At 44.8% G+C, this 18058-nt stretch overlaps 3 non-coding genes across 3 annotated transcripts; all 3 read right to left on the bottom strand.

Annotated features, from left to right (window-relative positions):
* Positions 1-3877: 3877 nt before the first annotated feature.
* LOC148634166 (U4 spliceosomal RNA) lies at positions 3878-4017 on the bottom strand. The gene has a single exon (XR_015933727.1). It is a non-coding gene; the product is annotated as a U4 spliceosomal RNA (small nuclear RNA).
* A 9085-nt stretch (positions 4018-13102) lies between these two features.
* trnai-aau (transfer RNA isoleucine (anticodon AAU)) lies at positions 13103-13176 on the bottom strand. The gene has a single exon. It is a non-coding gene; the product is annotated as a tRNA-Ile (tRNA).
* Positions 13177-14017: 841 nt separating this feature from the next.
* trnas-aga (transfer RNA serine (anticodon AGA)) lies at positions 14018-14099 on the bottom strand. The gene has a single exon. It is a non-coding gene; the product is annotated as a tRNA-Ser (tRNA).
* Positions 14100-18058: the final 3959 nt, after the last annotated feature.

Here is an 18058-nt window from a genome sequence, read left to right as displayed (position 1 = left end):
GTATGGAATGCTTTCACCGTGCATTGAGCAATAGGGATTAAAAACACCGCAGGTAAGGTTAGATGTCATGTTCTATGATCATTTCTTTCAGCATTAGGGACTAAATATACTAAACATATGATGCTAAAATGTTATTTTCACATATATTAATGTAATAAATGATTGCTTATGCTTTATAAACAAATCTAATTAAAATAAAAGCTTAAGTTTTGTATTTATCTTGTACCATAGAACATGATTTGCTTTGTATTTCAAGCCCACAAAGTGTCCAAATGTTCTATGATCATTTCTTTCAGCATTAGGGACTAAATATACCAAACGTATGATGCTAAAATCCTGAAAAAAGGATGTGCTCCATCTCGTCAGTAGATTGGATTCCAAAACTGATTTGGGTCAATATACATTACCTTTGAAATTAAAGTACAGTCTACTGTAGGGAACCATCAACTTAGAAAGCATTGGCCTTCCCTGGGGGTCAGGTAGGTGCAAAAGATAAACCTTTATCCTATCTTTATCTTAAGATAAGTGGCCAAGCAGTATTTTTCCAAGTTTCACCGAGCACATCATGTTGCCATAGTAGACAAAGTTCTATAAAATGTTAAATAACTTTTAAAAAAAGCATCTTGGTCTTACAGTACTGTACAAGGTGAATTAAACTGTCCCTGGTAATAAAAAGTAATTAGAAGCATCTCAGAAACTTTATCTCTAGAAACATTAGCTGTTTTATATCATGTAATTTAGTGTGATGTTGTCAGAATTCAAGGACATTATCACACACAGAAATTGGTTCAGTTAAATCTAAAAAACACAGCTAAACATGGGTTTAAATGTAACAGAAGTCTTTCCTCTTGTCAAAAGATTTAATTCAAGAAGCGATGTAATAAATGATTGCTTATGCTTTATAAAGAAATCTAATTAAAATAAAAGCTTAAGTTTTGTATTTATCTTGTACCATAGAACATGATTTTCTTTGTATTTGAAGCCCACAAAGTGTCCAAATGATGCACTACATGATATTAGGAAGATTATCACATGCATATCGGTATTATCTTTCTTATGAAAATGCATTCCTTTCATTACCTTTTACTTTTTAAGATGAACTCAAATTGTGTATAATGTAATAATTTAAGTAGAATAGATTCAGGTAGGAAATATAGAGTCATGATGTTTATGGCTGACATCATTTCACATGGGTGAATTTTAAGCTAAGAAATAAAAACATTTACAATGAAGATACCATTGCTTAATTTTAAATGCCTTTAAAAAATAAATACCTCCTGAGAATAATTTGCCACTCCCAGATCCTTGGTAAGGTACTGTTTGAATCCAATCAGGAGAGGAGCATCCAGGGAGTGCTTTCTATAGAGTCCAGCTTGGGCCACTCTCTTCCGGCCTGCTGATACTTTTTAACTACTCAGGGCCTGTAAGGATATAAAACACCGGTTTAAACATTTTATACCTATAAGACAAATTAGAATTTTAGTAAAAAATAGATACATCTGAAAAATAAAAAGTCTTACTGCTGATAGAGTTCTTCAGAGCTCACATCTTCCCCTTCCTTATCCGCTTCTGTTTCAGTTTCTAGAGCAGCCTCTGGCATCTCTTCCTCCTGGACTGCGGCCTCTTGCTCAGGGCCGCTGGAATGCAGGTAGATTCTTTTCAACATGATTTTACATAATATGTTGTAACAATGATTTCAAAAAGAAACTACAGAAGCCTTACAGATTAAAAATATCTCACCTTGCCAATGTGTCTTCAGGCTTCCCATGTACAAAAAGGCCCAAGGACTCTAGCAGTCTTACAACCACTATCCTGTTTGCCTCACCAGACACGATCTCTATTCTGTGGTAATCCACGATGACCCCGTTCTTCAGGTGATTCATCATGTCCTCCCTCGCCTGTTGAGAGGCCATCCTGATCTTTTCTGCCGTGGCGTGCTTCATACACGCCCTCTTCAAGTGAGCAGGAAGCTGATCAAGAGTATTCAGGCACATCTTGCACACCAGGGGAATCCTCGCGGGTTTCCTTTGAAAATAAATAATACCATCTGTGTATAGAAACAAGCTAAGACTGATTTCTTAAATTATCCTTAATTTTCTCTCTCATAGCTTGAACATAATGATTTTATTGCATTTATATAAGAATTGCTCATTGCTCCTAAATAAATAATGGTTTCATAAAAAAGTGAACACTTACTTGGTCTCAGTCACAGACTTTCCAATAGAAGCCATTGTGGAGTTCAGCAACTGCAGGTCCTAGAAGTGGGGAAGGAATTTTAAAAGAGAAATTGAATTACAATACAGAAGGAATGGCTGAGGGATCACTGAAATATATATATACAAATTCCAAAGACTGAGTCCATATAGAAACAACTACCTTTCATTTTCAGTATAAGAAAAAAAAACATTATCTTCCAAAGCATCATAAAATTGTTCCTTCTTCCAGACTCTACTTCTCTCTTGTAGTAGTATAGCAGACCTTTCCAGGTGAGCAGATCACAGAGTCCGAAATGAGCTTCCTCCATCAAGCAAAGTACCTGAACATGACTCTGTCTTCATAAAAGCGCCCCTGTAATAAAGAAATTAAATCCGAAATCAAGAGGGCAGTTGCCTACTGAAATACAAGAAGTCATCAATTTTAACCTAGCAACACATTAAAGGCTGCATCTATACAAGTACGATTCTAGAAATGCTCACCAGATTACGTTTTAAGAAGGAACTGCGCCTCAGGTTCCGCCGAGATCTTAACTCGGATGGCAGGATTCAGAGTCCGGAGTGCGGACTAATGGCGCACGGAGGGTCCATATACTGTGGATCCCTCAGTGATCTTCCGCGTATTCAAACCGCCAGCGTGTGACTCCCCTGTCCCCGTGACCTCTTTGCTCTGCTCTCTCCTCTGTGCAGCTGAGCCCGACTCACGGTAAAATGGAAAAAAATATGCCCTCGACGTGAGATTTATTCTGGAGCGAGCCAGTGTTGCGCATAGCTGCCTTCAAAGCAGTTAACCCAGGTTCGATTCCCGGCCAACGCAGTTGCGAATGTTTTCAAATGCTGTCATGAGCCTTGGATTGTGACTAGCAAAGCGAAGCCTTTTGAAAGAGCTAAAGCACTGCAAAACGGAATTGAAGGAGAATCTTACAGGGGATTCTGAGCAGTGTCTGCATACATGCAGTCAGATAAAGGTGCTGAAAGCTTGAGCTACTCTCAATGTCATGCTGCCCTTCCCCGGAGTAAATCTGTTACATTGAAAGAATGCTTCTGGCAGGTTCAAAAAGGGACCCTTGTTAATTGGAGAAATCAATGATTTCGAATGAATTCTGTATGCGTTAAAAGACAGCTATACACAGAAAACATGCAGGACACTGCTCATGATGTTTCCCGAGCAGAAACACAGTGCGTTTTTCCAAGCCATTTGACAAAGCCCACCCACTGAAAACTGCAGCAGATCGTGTAAAGACGTTCAACTTTGTAACTACTGCACGCACAGGAAGCAGAATAAATTCCTCTTTTCAAACTGTCAAAGGTTTGCTTTGCGAACGCTGCAGGACATCGCACAATCTCTTTTGAACGGGGACAAACGATTTCTTATGGGGCGCAGTAAGTACAGACGTTTAAAATGCTCCACTCATGCCGACGATGCAGCATGAAGAAGCGCAACCTAACGTTTGACAGACAAAAGCCAGGCGCCGCTACGAGCAATATGAAATCATACTGACAGCACACGGCGTTTCGCGCTGACACAAAAGTAATCTCGACAGACGCTGTTCTCTGCATAAAGCTGAAAGAGCTAAAGAGCGTTTCTGTTGACACGTAACAAGCTCGTTTCTTTCTACCATGATATCACCGTGACCAAATCTGTCTTTAAACACCTTGCTCAGTCTCTGACGAGACTGTCAAAAATTGCTTTCGCCGATTGTATTGCAAACCGGCGGAAGCGGGGTATTGGGAAAAGTTTTCAACTAGCAATAATCGCGCCTCGGCTAAACCTCACAGGCTGCAAAGGAACAAGTAATAGGTTTATTCCATGCTGAAAAAAAGAAGAAAGAGAACACAACGTTTCGGCCGTGGAGCCTTCTTCAGGTGTGAGAGAGACAGGGCAGTAGGCAAAGGTAAAGTAGCGGGAGAACAAAGGTTGAGAGGGAGGAGGAGTGAGAGGCGGGAGCAGGGGACAGAAAGAGAGGCCAATCAAGAGGTGTGAAGTCAGAATGGGTGCAGAGAGGTGTGAAATGAAACTTCCAATGAATGGAGAAAATTTAAAAGAACAGTAATCTGTCGTTAAGGGAAGGGAGAATGTGTGATCCTAGCTGCAGAATAATTTTAGTGTCGGTGGTCTTTCTGATGTATGAGTTCGGAAAACCGTCTTTGAGAACACAAACGGAGAGATTAGAGTGGTCGTGGCCGTCAGAGGTGAAATGAGAAACAATGGGCTTGGAGAGATCTTTAATCTTCACAGCCCTGACGTGTTCTCTGAAGCGGTCTCCGAGTCTCCTTCCTGTTTCCCCAATGTAGATGGCTGGGCATTTACTGCAAGAGATACAGTAAATAAGGTTGCTGGAGGTTACCCACCTGAACCTAAACCTCACAGGCTACGATACTGCCACTGCGCAAAGCTGACGGTTGCCAGGCAACCGCGGGGATCCTATGGAAATCGTTATCGATCGTCTCATGGCATGTCGTTGCTATAACGCTTCATATTTGTCGTCTTCTTCTTCTTCTAGCTTGAGGTTTTGAAGAATTTCATGACAGACAAGGGCTCCGTTGGGAACAAAGGGCGTTGTGAGAAAACCGTTGCTTATTTTCAGCAGCAGAAATACAACACTTTAAATACAAGATGACAGAACAATGACGAAGGGCATGCCGGGAGGAACTCATACACTACAGAGGAAAGGGGGCGGGCAAGTACAGTTCACATTCAAGCCACAAGTACTCTTCTTGGATGTTGCACAAACAAATCCTAACGTCTTGAAAGCATTGCAGCATGTTTGTGTCCCACTTCCCGTGGCTGCGGGACGACTGACACGAACGGACAAACACAATCTGTGGCGTTTAGCGTGACATAGTCTTGCAGGCATCGTGCTGTCTCACTGCAATACTATACCGCTGGAGGAAACAGTCCATCTGGCCATGAAACTCATTTGAACGTCTAGCTACAGCAACTAACAATATCATGATTTATTCAGGATGTGTGGAATCAGCACGTCCCGGAGACAGCTTCCGAAATCGTGAGCATTCTCTGGTGGTAGGGGCGTTCAAGATGGCGCTCAGGTGGGAGGTAAAGTTTAGTGGTTGGGGAGTTTTTTTGAGTTTTTCATGACCTGAATGTTAATTTTTGCTTTTTTTGACTACAGAAAAATAAGGACTTAACACTAGTTGTTTAAACTTCAGTTATAATTGAAAGAAAAAAAAACGATTTTTTTTTAGGTTTAAAAAGTCCGATATGAGTAACACTGGGAAAAGAAAAGAGAGTGCTGGGTCTTCGAAGGAGAACTCTAAGATACCTCAATCGTATATGTATAGCACTACAAAAAAATCGATGGCAACTAAAGGGAAAAGTGAAGCAGCTGCAGGGGCAGCAAGAGGGCGGAGGCGCCGCGCGCCCGGCCGAAGTGTTGGACCGGTGCGCTTTACGTGCTGAAATAAACACGCGACAGCCCCGAAATGTTTCCAGAGTGCTGTGCACTGAAGACTTGCCTGGTGCTCCTCCGTGCAGATTCTTTGTCCTCCTCCAGTGTGGGACGAGCCAACACAAGGGAGCGCATTCGCCAACATCCAGGCACGCAATGCGATTTGGAAAGCAGCTCCTTTCCAAAGAGTTGCACACGAACGATCCTTCAGTCCCGCTCGGGGGGCACGGAACCCCCGCCACACACAGCTTCAAGTAGCGAGTCAGGTGCCTGGATGTTGGCGAATGCGCTCCCTTGTGTTGGCTCGTCCCGCACTGGAGGAGGACCAGGCAAGTCTTCACCAGACAAAAACCTCCAGTGCACAGCACTCTGGAAACATTTCGCGGCTTTCGCGTGTTTATTTCAGCACGTAAAGCTCACCGGTCCAACACGTCGGCCGGGCGCGCGGCGCCTCCGCCCTCTTGTGGCCTTGCGGCGTCAGAGCAAGAGGCTCCTTCTCGCTGCCCTTCCGCTGTGTTGCAGGGCCCCGAGAGGGAACCCGGAGCGCGCACTTTGTGGGGGGCGGGGGACCGCGTTCGCGCTCTGCCCCCGGTCTCTTGCGCGAGTACTAAATCTCACGGACAGGGGGGCCTCGTCATTGATTGTTACAGGTGAGACGGAGATTAGGAGGAGACCCCGACTGATGGGTAAAGGGGAGCACTAACACCAGAGGGACACCCCCGGCGTCTCTTTTTGAGAGACGCCCTGGGGTTTCCTAATGGCCAAGGAGGGTCGGGACCTCGGTTTGACGCCTCCCCCGAAGGACGGCGCCTGTTTGTGCAGCAGAGTGTCGCCATCAGGAGGCTGGGGCGTAAGAGAGCCACACAGCCCGCAGGGTGAGCGCTCCCTACTGGTCCCAGTCACACCTCTTGCAGGAGCAGCAGCAACCGGAGCTTTTCCGGGGTGGAATCTCCCATCCGGGTGCCGGCCAGGCTCACACCTGCTGGGCTGCCCCGGGGGTGAGCCCAGTCGAGAGTCGCAGGGCCAGATCTAGTCACCGGGGAGAAACGATACAAGTGAAGGATTGCTCGGCTCTCGGCACTTGAAAAGACCGACAAATGTCTCATTCCCGCAGGAGCTGAATGTACCCGCATGTGTGGTGTCGTCTTCTTCCCCCGCCCCGCTGTGTTTGCTGTATTGTCTCTGAAGCCGGCCCCCCCGAGACAAGACGGGCTTTTCCTGTGCCCCAATTAACACTTTACAGGTGCCATTCCCCGGCATTGTGGCCATTGTCGGTGCTCACACGCGATAAGATAAGGCGGAGGAGAGCGGGGCATGCCCAGCGGCAGACATTCAAGGAGGGGGCAGTGCGAGGTGAGGTGAGGTGCGACACCCCGGAGCCCCGACGCAGCTAATGCGGAGCACTTGTTGGACTGGCATCGAAAGGACGTGTGCGCACGGAGCGAGCCTTCCCTGCGGCGGAGCGCGGGAACTTTCTCCCCCCCTCCCGCTGCAGGAGTTGTGTGCACTGCAGCGGTGCCGAGAGAAAAGCACAGAAGGCAGCAGGCTCTGGAGAGCAGGTAAGAGACGGAGCCTTGTGGGCAGGCGAGCAGCCTGTGGTCACGCCTTGCATGGAGAGCGTCATGCAGCTGTCAATCATTTCGCAGCCACGCCCCCTCTTCATCTTCTCTCTGCCTTAAGCGTCTCCGCCACTCTCTCTTGACATTTCATTTCAGCATGTCAGAAGTCCGAGTGACGTTTTTAATGGCTGAGTGAGGGCACGATGCTGAAGCAGAGAGGTCACTTCAGCCAGAGAAACTTGTGCTAGGTGAGATCTGAAAGACGGACTCGCAACAGAAATAGACCAAAAAAGTATCGGTGAGATCAAAAGGCAAATGCAACATCCAGCAGAGGGCGTCTAAAGATTAGGGAACGGGCGACTGAAATCCATATGAGGCAAACTTTCCGGCTGTGTACTGCAGCTGGCCTCGTTGGCGTAGTTAGTAGCGCGTCAGTCTCATCATCTGAAGGTCCTGAGTTTGATCCTCACACGGGGTGGGGCTGCTTCCTCTCTTGCTCTTTTCAAACACTTGCGGCAACTGTTCGCTCATAACCACGTCTGGAATGCTTGACCTTTACACGGGGGAGAAGCAACGCCGCATCCCTTTTCTAAAGAACATTCACATTCAGAAATAAGTCAAGAAATTTGACATTACTTTTGCTGTCAGCCTGCCTATGTTGCCAAAGAAAGATTCACTCGGCGTCAACATGACAGAACAGCGATCACTTGAAAACACTGTTCCACACTCCGTAAGCAAGAACTTCAGTGTTTGCAGTCACCCGATATGCCGATAGTCAAAGGAGCACAAAACACAAAGCGTCAAAAGACAAGATGAGTTGATGGAAAGAGCGTTGAATTGATGAGCACAAAAGTTCAGCTCGTACAATAGGCAACGAAGGTCCCGGCGTCATCATCGCACTTGAAAGGACTGCCTTGCAGACTAAGGGCAGTGGGAGGTTGCTGTTTTGAGATGGAGGCATTGGGATGGTGGGCCGAGATCTATTCTTCTTAAGGAATTCTTCATCGTGAAAGATCGGTCCACAGGTCATCCAAAGAACTTACAAATTTTTGGGACTCAGGGAATCACGTGGTTCCGGAAGGGAGTGAAGTGCTCAAACACATGACATGCCCCCTTGATCTCACATGCACAATTCTGCTGCAACATGCACAGCTACCATCCACACCAGGCAGTGGGGCTTCAGCAGAATTTGCTACGCCACCTGCAATTACATATCCAGCTGCACACATATACATGACCCCTCTGTCCTTTTCAGGATCTCAAAAAAAAGCATAGCGTGGTTTTCCTGCAACCCGATTGACCGCATCTCCCTCAGAATGTGCCCCATTGCATTCATTGCTGAAGCAGGATGGAGGCTAACGGACATGCCAGAACAGTTAGGCTCAGCGATCTCTCCAAAATATTGTGGTTGTAGTGGAAGAAATATGGTTTAAATTGTACCTTGGTATTTCAAACTCTCTCTAGAATGTTATCCATTTCTATTTTATTTTGACAGGAACTGGCTAATGACACTAGATGAAAAGAGAAGAAAGAAAACACAACGTTTCGGCCGTGGAGCCTTCTTCAGGTGTGAGGGCTCCACGGCTGAATTGTTGTGTTTTCTTTCTTCTCTTTTAAGCATGGAATAGACCTATTACTTGTTCCTTTGCAGCCTACGCATGCTGACACAGCTCCCCACCTGAACTGCTAATGATGCCTGGTAGCTTGTGGTACTTGGGTATTGTCTTATGTTTGCTCAAACTGCATATGTGTGATTGCATATTTTTGGGTATTTTCATATGTCAATATTTAATTCACTGACATTCCTGTATGCTTGGAAGAAAGGTAGATTGGATTTGGCACAGGACGCCTGCCCATATTTGTTGATCATTGTTGGGCTGGAAAAACAATGATAAAAAGTGTATGAAAAAAGCTCTCTCCAATATTTCCCTTCTCTTCGCCATGGTTACACTGCCTGTTCTTTCCGTCTTTTGTCCTTCTACAAAGATTCCAGGGCTCTTTTTCCATCATAATATCAGAAGCCAAAAAATAACCATCTAATGTGTAAACAGCATTTGTAATGTTGGTAGCTGGAAGAGGTTAAGTATGTTTGCAAGACCTAGTTGATTACACCACAGACTTACTTTGTTGTTGTCAGTTTTTTTTTCTCTTTTAAAGGCTGTAGGTGGGGTGTGATGGACTGTACCACTATCATAGAAGATTTTTTCAGGACACATCGCAGTTCCATAGTAGAATTTATCAATAGTAAAATTCCATAGGACATTATTTACCAACATATTACCCAGTGTGAGACTCTGCCAGTAAACCTCAGAGCATTGAGTTCTCCACTGATAAAGATGGCTGTCTGAAGTCATGAAATCCACTGCTGGGATGCCTGAGAGACAGTAATTGAATCTTGGCTGGAATTAGGCTTTATATTAATGTTGATCTTTGGGAATTATGTGGTAAAAAGGGAAAACTCCTTTACTTTAGTCACTTTGAATGTTCAAATGTACAGAACCTGCAAAACTAAGCAATGAAAAAAATCCATCACCACTCTCATGATAGCATAACTCATAGTCTCTGCTGTTGTGTAACAATACACACTTTCAATTTTCTTATCGCCTGTCTCCAGAGAGAATGTTGTTAGTGCTGATGACCTTGAATTAGACCTTGTTGACTCTGTAAAACAATCTTCCTCTGCTTAGATTTTCACTCAGATTGATTTTGTTCTCAGATTATTCCTGGCAGGACTGAGTTTCTGGGAAATGAAAAGTGAAAGAAAAAGTACAGAAGATCAGCCCTTGAATATACAACATTGTGCAGTGAGATTGTTAAATGTATTAGCTGCTATCCCGTGCTAGAGCCTGTCGTGGTAAGCAGTGGATGACAGGATCTAGCACAGATACTAATGAAACACTGTTAATGAAAGATAAAACACTTGAGTCTTATTTTAGTTTTCCATTTCCCTTTCATTTGTGATGTACTGTACAACAGGCCACAGAACATGCACAAAAACAGATATGCACACATTCACACCAGGCAATGACAGTCTGCCCAGTCAGAATCTGAGCTGAGGTATCAGAATTCTGAATTCCCTGAATTCTGTCATGGATCATCCACAATAAGGGCAATGTTTGAACACGAGGATCCCCAGGAGAGAGCCTAGTAACATAAATCTTGGAGCAAAAGCAGATGATTATCTTCATAGTTTGTGTGGTTGAGCCAAAGTTGAGCAGGAGGATATGTGAGTCACCATTCTTAGAAATGGATCCAACTTCAGACAGGCGTCAAAAGTAAGAGTATACAGTGCTGGGGCAATGACACTTCAATGATCAGAAGGATAACAAGAGTTTTAATGCATTGAAATTGATTTTCTGGTGATGCACACTGTCATGGAACTATTAATTTTTAAGGATCACTTACTGACGTCAGACAGCTGCCAATTCTCCAGACTGGAAGGATGAACAGTTTATCCCCCTAGGTACCATATTTCCATATTTCGAAGCATTGGAATAATACATGTCATACAGCAACATAAAAACAGGAAGACAAGTATCACAGCCCCTATAATCGGTGTTAGTAACTTAAAAGAAAAACATTCCCCCTGGCCCAAACAGTGATTCTAACCAGGAGAGAAAAGCCGGTGTATCTTTTATGCCTCTCTCTTTATTCACCTTGTCTTTTAGTTCTTTCAAATGCTGAATAGCGAGCGTAAGATTTCCGTAATCATAGTCATTAGCTGGAATATATGTACAACAGGAGTCTCCTACTAAAGCATAGACTCCTCCAGATGCTGCATTTTGAAGGTCCAGCACGAACCTGTTCTGAAGTGCCATTAATCTAACTCCCCTTAATTCTTGTTTGATAGCGTCTAACGTGATATTAATAAAAGAGTACATTTCATAAAAAGTCGCATGGGTGAGGCTGTAGACTGAGGCATTAAAGCACATATATAACAAGATGCATTAAATTTCTTTAACTTTACAGTATGATTTATAAATTTATACCACAAATTACTCATATCCCCCTCATTATCAGTTTCATTCAGCCAGTTTGTATACAAAGAGGCTTCGTGTTTAGATTCTTCCTCTTTTGGGGTGGTGACAGGCTTCTACATAAAAAGGAAAAAGGCTGTGCACATCAGTCCCAAGCAGGTTATCCCCATCTGTCCTTGTGGAGACATCACTCCTGCGCTTTGCTCAGTTCGTTTGTGACCTTTTTACAGTGGGAAGCATGAATCCAGGGCACCATTTCTGTGACCTTCACAGCAGTGGCAGTGGTCAGCAGCACCTGGTACAGCCCCCTCCACCTGAGTGAACACCATTTCTTTTTCCTGAAGTCTTTCACCAGAATCCAGTCTCCTTATTCACTCATTAGTTCTTACAGCACAGGTAAATCCCTGTGGGCTGGAGCCCAGCATAATCCTAGGCTTTTTTGGTCAACATTGGTCAACAGATTGGTCAACAACTGGGTAATAACTCTTAGAAAAATCTACACATTGTTCCCCTGCCTCAGCTGTGACGTTTTGCAGAACAATTCTAGCTGAAGTTGTAAAATTTCTCTTTGTTCCGTTCCTGCAAAACATCTTATTATGAACAAATAAACCACAATAATCATTTGCATCTAGGGGAATCACTCCCAAGGGTAACCCCCCTTAAAGCTATATTGTTCTACCCATCAGGTTCTGCCACTAGATAAGAGAACCTTTCCCATGAAATCATTTTTTGACCTTCATGATCCCTTCAGGGCGTACAATTAGCACAGAAGCAGCAGCTTTAGTCCACATGTTTTTCAAACAGGATATTAACGATATGATCATAACGAATAATACCAGACCCACAAATATGTATTGAACCAGAGACCCTCTCCATGTTCCTAGCACAGACTGTAGCCATGCACCAATACCCCAATCATCTGGATTGCAGGATTTACGAAGAAAATTATTTTCGCAGTAATTAATTTATTATATTTACTATATTTATTATACACGTGTAAATTAATTACTGCGAAAATCATTTACTTCGTACACTGTGCAGAGTGCCGTATACTCCTAGTTGCGGCACACACGATACATACAGTAAAAAGCCTCAGGCACTGTGTTAGATGTGTTTTCGACGTTATATATGCGTTTATTAATGTCGTCGATTTTACGGTTGCAATTCGACGTTGATTATACGTCGAGGCGACGTATATATACGTATAGCCGTATTTTCGCCGTGAATATACGTATATTCGACGAATCAATGCCCACTGGGTAAACTCTTGAGCAAACTCTGAACCAACTCTAAGGAAACTAATCCGATTAGACGTTACTTTGACTCATCTTTTTACGCTCAGTGCTGGATTGCTCAAACTCCAGCTAGGGTTAGGGTTAGCATTCCCACGCTACTTAGACACTTTGTTTACGCTCAGTGCTGGATTTTGGGAACTTCAGGACGAGTGGGAATTTTCTCCTATCTGTCAATTCTGTTTTGTTTTGGAGACTCTTGGCTGCCTATGTTGTACAGTGCAGCGTGAAGGAAACATTTTCCAAAACTGTGTCAGCTCAAAAGTTGTAAGAAAACCTCTCCAGCTGCTTTAACTCTCTTCATATTTGTCATTTAATGTGACACTCGATGTATAACTGGAGCCTCACATATGCAAATGGTGAGGCTCCAGTTCAACACCACTTTACAGTATCTGACAAAAGCATGGCAGACTGTGCCATGACCGGCAGATAACTTCTGCTTATTTTTACCATATTAAACATTGGAAATCCAACCACTTGCATTTGTGACACTTGATTTTGACTCCACCTAAGACACTCTTAAATCTTCAAACACTTTTCTCTTCTCCCGCAACACTCTTGTCTGTCGGCACTATGTGGCAGCGTTGCATGACAACCCATCTCACCACGGAAAGGAACCTAACAGCTTTGGTAAGAGAGGAGAAAAGAACCTGGCCCGTACGGGGATCGAACCCGTGACCTTGGCGTTATTAGCACCATGCTCTAACCAACTGAGCTAACCGGCCTCACGACGGTGGTCCTCTCTGTGCTGCAAATAATCGAACTCAGGGAATTTCTTTTGCCCTCCTTTGAATAGAAAGCCGTGTAATTCAGTGTACGGGCTTTCTCGTGCAGTTTCATGGTTCTTGTAACCCAAATCCTACACTGGCCTGAAGAGTCCCCCCATTTCACAGCATTTTTCAGCTGATTTAAAATGTACCTAAAGGAGAAGCATTATTGAAGACCATCAATTACCAAGAGCTTTTGTCAAAGGTTTTGGTGGTCATTTTTAATGACCACAGAGCACTATGACCTCGGTTTTACATCTCATCCGAAAGACAGCGCCCTTTTACAACACAGCGTCTCCGTCACTATACTGGGGCATTGGGACCCGCACAGACCTCAGGGTGAGCGCCCCCCCGCCGGCACCATTAACACCGCTTCCAGCTGGAAGCGGTGTTTTTCCCTGTAGCTTACCCTCATCCGGGTACTGACCTGGCTCACACCTGCTAAGCTTCAGTGGGTTTTCAGTTGTGAGTTGCAAGGGGATGCAAGTGATGGAGCTGCTCGCTGCAAAAGCCACTACATTGGCCGGGAATCAAACCCAAGCCTCCCGCGTGGCAGGCAAGAATTCTACCACTGAACCACCAATGCTCAGTGTCTGGGCCTTCAAAAAAGACGCTTTTTTGGTGCTCTGTGCAAAAAGCGTCGACATATGCTTCCAGCTGCAAAATGCCATTCGCGGATGCTGAAGAATTTATTTTCAAGGCAGCGGGTACAAGCGATTGGGCGTTTTAAAACCACCAGGAACAGCAAGGAGGCGCGCTTCTTTGCTTGCGCCGGAACACACCGACTGGAGGCGGACAACGTAGTCGGCAGGATTCGAACCTGCGCGGGGAGACCCCAATGGATTTCTAGTCCATCGCCTTAACCACTCGGCCACGACTACAGCAAGCCCCGCTGCCGCTGCGTTGTTGCTACAATCTTACCTGGATCGCGAGGCGCCGGCGGAAGCCTATTTCAAAGTCGTTCTCCGTTTCAAAAAAACATTTCCAAAATACAAGCCTTGCAGACAGACACGCCTCAGAGGACTTAAGGGTGGCTTCATGTCGGAATGATAAAGTCTCCCCGTCCGGACATGAAAATTCCACTTTGTTACACACAAAAAAAGAATCAACAACAGAGAAATGCCCACAAGCATTTGAAAAGCCGCACCACGTCGCACTTGAAATACCTCTTACATTAGTGGTAGACGCAGGAATCGCCTTTTTATTTACGCTCTTACCAACGCGATGGAAAGCAAAACAAAGCAAAGCAGAGCAAAACAAAACGAACAAACGAAAACCCTCACGTCCCGCACTTGCATATAACGCCGTTACGTGCCCAAGCGGTATTGTACGTCATCCTAGCACTGCACCCCGAGGCGTACGGCATATGGGAACGAACACACGCCACGAATCGTCTCGAATCGCTCCCTACAGCTGTAAGGCGCCTTAAAGCATGCACCCCCAATTTTCTTCTTTGCGCATCTGTGAAAGGTAAACTCTTGAGCAAACTCTGAACCACCTCTAAGGAAACTAATCCGATTAGACGTTACTTTGACTCATCCTTTAAGGGACCTTTCTTAATTGGAGAAATCAATGATTTCGAATGAATTCTGTATGCGTTAAAAGACAGCTATACACAGAAAACATGCAGGACACTGCTCATGATGTTTCCCGAGCCGAAACACAGTGCGTTTTTCCAAGCCATCTGACCAAGCCTGCCCACTGAAAACTGCAGGAGATCGTGTAAAGACGTTCAAGTTTGTAACTACTGCACGCACAGGAAGCAGAATAAATTCCTCTATTCAAACTGTCAAAGGTTTGCTTTGCGAATGCTGCAGGACATCGCACAATCTCTTTTGAACAGGGACAAACGATTTCTTATGGGGCGCAGTAAGTACAGACGTTTAAAAAGCTCCACTCATGCCAATGATGCAGCATGAAGAAGCGCAACCTAAAGTTTGCATTCCTAGCACTGTTGCATTCCCCGCATCAGTAGCTAAGAGAATATAATTTACGACTCTTGTTAATACAGTTTCAGAAACCAGACTGAAATTTCTCAAGTATATTATTTGAATCCATTTGATGTTGGGCAACAACTATTCTTTCAAGACTTTTAGATTGAAATGGGACCTTTGAGACAGGCCTGTAGTTGTTAAGAACTTGTGGATCCAAATTTGACTTCTTAAGGAGCGGTCTAAGAACCACTACCTTAAATTGATCATGCACGACGCCTGACGCAAGCGATGCATTCATCATACTAATTATAGGTCCTGCCAGTCCTTCGAGGGAATCTTTGACTAGCTGAGTGGGGATGGGATCTAGCGAACAGGTGGTTGACTTTGTCTTACGTCTGTGTTCATGAGTCCACCATAAGAAGAAATCTGAACAGGAGTGGTGATCATGCGAGGTCACCACGGAGGAAACCACTGCTCTCCCCCCAAAAAAAACCACCACTGCCCCTCTCAAGTTTGCTAAAGACCACATGGATGTTCCACAACTCCTGGAACAATGTTCTGTGGACAGACGTGACAAAAGTTGAACTTGTTGGTAAATGTGCACAGCGTTATGTTTGGAGATAACAAAACACCGCATACCAACTCCAAAACCTCATCCCACCTGGGAAGCATGGCGGAGGCTGTACGGCTTGCAATCATCGAGGGACCGATGAATTCCAAGATGTATCAGGAAATTCTACAGCAGAATGTCAGGGTGTCTGCCTGTGATCTAAAACTCGAAAGACGCTGGGTCATGCAGCATGACAAAAACAAAGGAGTACATCAACAACAGAGTGGCTGAAACAGTAGAAATTCCGTATGTTGGGATGGCCAAGTAAGAGTCCTGACACACACGCTTTCACTCATATGAGCTACACGGCTACCAAGATGATCTCAGATGCGCCGAGCTGGTACGGAACATATTGAACTGATCGACGGCGAATTGTCTCTCAGACAGGCTTTTCACCTCTAAGCTCCCTTACTGACAGTGATCAGCTAGGTAGTAAAACAGTCAGCTGCTTCTAAGCCTTAAACAGCTGCATCTCGGCGCTTCCACGGAGAGATGATTTGAAAGCCGAACATCGCCCATTGGGAACACCTTACTATCACTAGTTTAAGAGACTCTTAAGGTCTTGCAGAGGTGCCTGTCTAATAGCATGCGCTTTGCAAGCTATAGGTGTTTAGGCTGAGGCAGAATGCCTGTTAACAAAATGTTTTTCTAAAGGGGCCTCGCACTCTTTTCCAAGCAATGGTCACCATCCCCACCGAGTGTCACAATGTAGTCATGTCCTAGGACATCACCTGTTAGTCTCCATTTGTCTGCAACCAACACTTTAGGTTACGGGGTCACAACCGCACCCCGGAGACCAGAGGAGCCGTTGGCATTCTGGCGGCGCAGATTGGGCTGAAGATGGGGCGCTTGAATCTCGCTGTTGGAGGCCGTCTGAAACTGACCCAAGCCTTTCCCTTGAATTAAATGTAAATAAGAAATGAACCCCAGATGCACATGGAATCAATCACGTGTTTCCTTTGAGCCGTTTCAGAGACTGCTCCAGAGTTTACCTTGCACAGATGCGCAAAGATTAATGATGGGGGTGCACGCTTCCAGGCGTCTTACAACTGTAGGGACTGATTAGAGACAATTCGTAGCTTGTGCTCATTTCCCTCTATTCCCCGTGTTGCAGTGGTAGGATGACTTAAATTCCTGCTTCGACACGTAACGGGATTATAATCAAGTGCAGGAGCTGAGGGCTTTAGTTTTGTTTCGTTTTCCATGGCGTTCGTAAGCGCGCAAATCAAAGGCAATTCCTGCGTCTAACACGAATGTAAATGCTTTTGAAAGTGCAGTGTGGTGCAGCTTGTAAAATCCTTGTCCACATTTGTGGTTTGTTGATGTTTTTTCTGTCTGCCAAAGTTGCATTTTGACATCCGGACTGGGGGACTTTATCATTTGAACGTGAAGCCAGCCTTAAACCCTCTGAGGCGTGTCTGTCTGCCGGCACGAATCTTGTGAAAGGTATTTTTTTTAACGGAGAGCAACTTTAAAAAGGTTTCCGCAGCCACCTCGCAGTCCGTGTTTGATTATAGGAGGAATGCGGCGGCGGGGAGCTCGCATTTGTCGTGCTCGAGTGGTTAAGGCGATGGGCTCGAAATGCGTTGGGGCTTCCCCGCGCAGGTTCGAAACCTGCCGACTCCGGCGTCTGCCGCACGTCGCCTTGTGCCTGCGCGGCAGAGGCGAAGTGCCGCTTCTCCTTTTCTGGTACTATAAAAACGCTAAATCGCTTGGCCCCGCTGCCATGGAAAGCAATTCTTCAGATAACCACACATTTTGCGTTCGCACCTCTGGTGCTCTACTTATGCCTTTGAAAACCTAATGAATAAAGCTGTAAGAACCGACACGATGTGTAGGTGCTCTTAAAGCACGCAGTAAAGAACTGTTAACAGCAAGGGTTTCAGTGGGTTAACTGAGGAGAAGGCGTGATCGCTAATTGTTGACTTTTTATTTGGTGTTAGAAACACTCTTACTGTGCATGACGTGCAACAAATGTAGCCACAGAAATTGCATTACGCTTTCATGTATGCTATTGCAGACACCAACGTTGCCTAGATAGAAAACCGAAATAGCCGTGGGTTTGCTTGCTGGTCTGAAGGATCTCTCTTCGAATCTCTATCATTTGTCAATGGAAGTAAAAGGCGCTGCAATCTGATACGTTCAGAATCAAACCCGCAGCTGTTGTTCGACTTTATTTCTTGACTAATTACAACTGAGTGTCGCATGAGCAGTTACATAAACTTGTCTGGTATATTTGAACACAAATGCCGTTCTTCAATTAAAACTAACAGTACATTGTCAGGGACATTCAGTT

Source organism: Lepisosteus platostomus, unplaced genomic scaffold (genome assembly GCF_059453375.1).
Source record: "Lepisosteus platostomus isolate fLepPlt1 unplaced genomic scaffold, fLepPlt1.hap1 Scaffold_40_H1, whole genome shotgun sequence".
Classification (NCBI taxonomy): Eukaryota; Metazoa; Chordata; class Actinopteri; order Semionotiformes; family Lepisosteidae; genus Lepisosteus; species Lepisosteus platostomus.
Note: the sequence above shows the minus strand (reverse complement) of the source record. Positions and strands in the feature narration are given on the sequence as shown.